At 41.1% G+C, this 5527-nt stretch overlaps 1 pseudogene; it reads left to right on the forward strand.

Moving 5' to 3' along the window:
• The first annotated feature begins 2762 nt into the window (after nucleotides 1–2762).
• Nucleotides 2763–4183, forward strand: LOC121482571 (annotated as a pseudogene).
• The last annotated feature ends 1344 nt before the right edge of the window (nucleotides 4184–5527 follow it).

The following is a 5527-nucleotide window of genomic DNA, read 5'->3' on the forward strand; positions in this document are numbered from 1 at the left end:
TTTTATTGGAGTTTTATTTCCCAACATATAGCATAACACCCAGTGCTCATCCCGTCAAGTGCCCCTCTCAGTGCCCGTCACCCAGTCACTCCATCCCCCTGCCTACCTCTCCTTCCACTACCACTATTCCTTTCCGAGAGTTGGGAGGATCTCATATTTTGACACTCTCTCTGACATTTCCCAATCTTCTCTCCTTTCCCGTATGATCCATTTCACTATTTTTTATATTCCCCAAATGAATGAGACCATATGATGTTTGTCCTTCTCCAATTGATGTACTTCACTCTGAGCATAATACCCTTCAGGTCCCTCCACGTCGAAGCAAATAGTGGGTATTTGTCATTCCTAATGGCTGAGTAATAATCCACTGTATACATAGACCACATCTTCTTTATCCACTCATCTTTTGATGGACACTGAGGTTCCTTCCACAGTTTGGCTACTGTGGATATTGCTGCTATAAATATTGAGGTGCAAGTGCCCTGCCGTTTCACTGCATCTGTTACTTTGTGGTAAATCCCCAGCAGTGCAATTGCTGAGTGCTAGGGTAGATCTATTTTTAACTATTTAAGTTTTCCAGAGTGGCTGTACCAGTTCACATTCCCACCAAGAGTGCAAAGGGTTCCCCTTTCTCCACATCCTCTCCAACTTGTGGTTTCCTGCCTTGTTAGTCTTCCCCATTCTCACTGGTGTGAGGTGGGATCTCATTGTGGTTTTGATTTGTATTTCCCTGATGGCCAGTGATGCAGAGCATTTTCACATGGGCTTTCTTGACCATATTTATATCTTCTTTGGTGAAATTTCTGTTCATGGCTTTTGCCCATTTCATGATTGGATTGTTTGTCTCTTTGGTGTTGAGTTTCATAGGTTGTTTATAGATCTTGGATACTAACCCTTTATCTGATATGTCATTTGCAAATATCTTCTCCCATTCTGTAGGTTGTCTTTTAGTTTTGTTGACTGTATCCTTTGCTGTGCAAAAGCTTCTTATCTTGATGATGAAGTCCCAATAGTTCATTTTTGCTTTTGTTTCTTTTGCCTTTGTGGATGTATCTTGCAAGAAGTTACTGTGGCTGAGTTCAAAAAGGGTGTTGCCTGTGTCCTCCTCTAAGATTTTGATGGAATCATGTCTCACATTTAGATCTTTCATCCATTTTGAGTTTATCTTTGTGTATGGTGCAAGAGAGTGGTCTAGTTTCATTCTTCTGCATGTGGATGTCCAAATTTCTGAGCACCATTTATTGAAGAGACTGTCTTTCTTCCAATGGATAGTCTTTCCTCCTTTGTCGAATATTAGTTGACCATAAAGTTGAGGGTCCACTTCTGGATTCTCTATTCTGTTCCATTGATCTTTGTGTCTGTTTTTGTGCCAGTACCACACTGTCTTGATGACCACAGCTTTGTAGTATGACCTGAAATATGGCTTTGTAATACCCCCAGCTATGGTTTTCTTTTTTAATATTCCCCGGACTATTCAGGGTCTTTTCTGATTCCACACAAATCTTAAAATAATTTGTTCCAACTCTCTGAAGAAAGTCCATGGTATTTTGATAGGGATTGCATTAAGCATGTAAATTGCCCTGCTTACCCCTGCTTTTGAATAATTTAGGCCCAGTAGAGAATTACTTACCTTCACTGCAGGACACAACTCCTGTTATTCAAATATATCTTGCTGCCTGGTCCAGGCATTCTAAAATAAAATGAATCTGTGTCAATACTACTTTGACTCATTTCTTTTAACTTTGGAGCTGCAGTTACCCTCGCAAACTATCTCTTTTCCCTGACGCTAGTGTCACATATCATATTGAAACTGAACACTCACTCAAAAGAAAAGAAAACATAGTTTTTATTTTGAAAGAAACCAGTTATTAACTGAACATTTATTCTTAAATGGCTTATTAGTGTTCAGACTGCAAAAGTGTCATCTACTCTGAACAGTACCAGTTAAAGATGTCATTGCTGGGGCACCTGGGTGGCTCAGTGTTTGAGCATCTGCCTTTGGCCTAGGTCATGACCCTAGGGTCCTGGGATTGAGTCCTGTATCAGGCTCCCTGTGGGGAGCCTGCTTCTCCCTCTGCCTGTGTCTCTACCTCTCTCTGTGAGTCTCTCATGAATAAATAAATAAAATCTTTAATAAAAAGTTTTCATTGCTGCACGCAGAGGATATGGAAAATTTTAGCCTGCCAAACCCCCGGAGATACTTAGGGAAGAAATTAATTGTGAAAATATACATCCTAAGGAAAACACCTCAAGGTGTTTTCAATGACCAAATTAGCTTTATACATCTTTGGGGGTTGTCATTTGCAACATGTTTTAGATCACAAAGATACCAAAGCAGTAGTTCATCCTTTTCACCAGACTTCTATTAAGGGATATAAAATCCCATAAGTCAGCCTCTTGTTGAGGTTCTTGCTATTGTAGTAACTTCCTAACCAGCCTACCCTCCTCTTACATTGCCCGCACTCCAATCCATGCTCTCTGCCACTGCTAGACTGACCTTTGTGAACTACAGCTTTGATCTTTTCATTAGTGTATAGATACTTCTTCTCTGACCCCTTTGCTTTGGTGAATTAGAAACCCAGGGCTGTGACCCCACTCTTAATATTTGTGCTGGATCTTCTCTATCCATTTTTGGGCACTAACTCCTCCTCATATTATTTGACCATTTTATTATTGTTTTAGCCTTTCATCTTAGTCTCTTTACATATTTTTATCCTATTACATTGTATGTATTGTTGCTTGCCTCAAATTATTTTTGGAACATGGAAAGGTGAAAATAAACAGATTTGTAATATGGCAAGTCATTCTCCTTCTCAGAAGCTTTCAATGCCTCCATATTTTATACTAAATACATTCTGAACTTCTTAGTCTAGCTGATGCCCCCCATGTGTCCTCAACCCACTTTTGCAGTTTTATTGTCCACTATCCAAGGATATCCACTAGTCGTGTCCAGGACTTGCAGAAACTTATCGTGCAGCATCGAGATCAGATTTCACAGCACCCCAGGTGCTCCCAAGCATGTTTCCCAAACTGCCTGCTCTCCAGCCAGAGCCAGCACAAGTACCATTTCCATAAGACCTTCATGGTGTCTCAGACTGGAAACTGCCAAATCATGACATACTGTGACGCTCTGAGTTGCCTGGTGATGTCACGGCATTGCCCTGAGGTCTCCTTCCTGCCAGGCTTTGACGTTAAGATGTTGAGTACTGTCAACATGAAAAGCAGTCAGTACATTCCCATGCATGGCAAACAGATCCGAGGACTGGCTTTCAGCAGTGGGTCCAAAGGCTTACTGCTCTCGGCTTCCCTAGACAGCACTGTGAATCTAAGCAGCCTGGAGACAAATACAGTGGTCCAGATGTATAATGCAGGACGTCCTCTCTGGAGCTGCTGCTGGTGTCTTGATGAAAGTAATCAGATCTGTGCCAAACTGGTCAATGGTTCAATTCTGCTATATGACCTTTGAAACATGAGCTGTCATATCCCGGAGTTAGTACCCCCTGAAAGCCAGATGCCTGCCGGTGTCCCTATCATACACATCCCAGAGCTGTCTCATCTGCATTTCCATATGATAGGGTGTTGGCTGGAACTTTGGAGAACACTTCCTTCTGGGAGCTAAAACTGAGCTTTTCTCATTGGCGTCATGTGCTTCCCATGGAGCCAGGGGGCTACGTAGACTTTCAGACAGAGAGCAGCACCCGGCACTGTCTTGTGACCTACAGGCCTGCTAAAAATCACAACACTTTACGAAGTGTGCTGATGGAGATGTCCTACAAGCTGGATGATGATGGAGAGCCAGTCTGTTCCTGTCATCCTGTACAAATGTTCCTTGGGGGAACCACTTGCAAACTACTGACAAAAGGTGCCATTTTCCAAAAGCCAAAGAATGATGGCAGCATCCTGGTGTGTACTGGGGATGAAACATAAAATTCTGCCCTGCTGAGGGATGCTGGCAGTGGCTCGTTGCTTCAGGAACTGTGGGCCAACCAGTCTGTCTTAGACATCTGCCCGTTTGAGGTGAACTACAGTAGCTACTTGGCTACCTTAAGAGAATATGGTCTACATCTATAGGTGGGATGACTGTGTATGGAACCTATCAGGCTTGCTGCTGGTTTACATCAGATGTTGTTTGCTAGCAGCTAGCAGCCCTGAGCAAGATGTCTGCTTATTGCCTATGGTCTAGAACTTCTGGGATCATGGTTCCCTTGGGTTGATGTAACTCTAAGACTCCAGGTCACTGAAATACTATACAGATTGTGTAATTGCAGTGTCCATCGAAAGAGTAAGTGACAGGTACTCTCATTTACATTATTAATGTCTTCGATTAAAATCCGTCATGAATCTATAGTGAAGCTCTATTTCTGATCAGACATTCCTCTGGACATCTTTTAACATATGAGTGTACACCAAGCATTTTCTGAAGGATGTGACATCTGCCTAAGTGGTCTTGTCACTTCAGCTCTATGACTTGGAATGCTTATATCCTGGAAGGGACTAATGATCTTCATGTTGCTTGGACACAGTGTGGATGCAGAGGAGTCTTCAGTTGAAAATAAGGGGGCACTATACAACTTGGTGAAGAATTTTCTCTATTTCTGACCTTGTGTGTTGACAACCTTTTAATAATTTTGTCTCAACCCCACAGAAGTGTGTGGTAGAGCACTTCTGGTCTGCATTATGGCAGCAACAGATCTATTCCAGGTATCTTCTAAGCACGACATCACCAAAGAATCAAGGGCTTTAAATGATACACTGGACCAGATGGGTTTCACAGACATATACAGAACATTCCATCTGAACGGAACTGAAAACACATTCTTCTCAAGTGCACATGGAACTTTCTCCAGAATACCACAAACTGGGTAACAAATCAGGCCTCAAGCAATACAAAAGATTGGGATTGTCTCCTGAATATTTTCAGACCACAAGGCTTTGAAACATGAACTCAATCACAAGAAGAAATTTGGAAGAAACTCAAACACATGAAGGTTAAAGAGCATCCTGTTAAAATACGAATGGGTCAACCAGGAAATTAGAGAAGAATTCAAAAGATTCATGGAAACGAGTGAAAATGAAGATACAAGTGTTCAAACTCTCTGGGATACAGCAAAAACAGCCCTAAGATGGAAAAACATCACAAGTATCCCTCAAAAAATTGGAAAGAATTCAAATGCAAAAGTTAACCTCACACCTAAAGGAACTGGAGAGAGAATAGCAAATAAAATCTACACCAAGCAGAAGAAAAGAGATAATAAGGTTCAAGCAGAACTCAATGAAATAGAGACCAGAAGAACTGTGGAACAGATTAACAAAACCAGGAATTGGTTCCTTGAAAGAATTAATAAGATAGATAAACAATTAGCCAGCCTTATTAAAAAGAAGAGAAAAAAGACTCAAATTAATAAAATCAAGAATGAAAGAGGAGAGATCACATTCAATAACAAGGAAATAAAAATGATTTTAAAAACCTATTATGAGCAGCTATACACCAATAAATTAGGCAATCTAGAAAAAAATGGATGCATTA

Source organism: Vulpes lagopus, chromosome X (assembly GCF_018345385.1).
Source record: "Vulpes lagopus strain Blue_001 chromosome X, ASM1834538v1, whole genome shotgun sequence".
Taxonomy (NCBI): Eukaryota; Metazoa; Chordata; class Mammalia; order Carnivora; family Canidae; genus Vulpes; species Vulpes lagopus.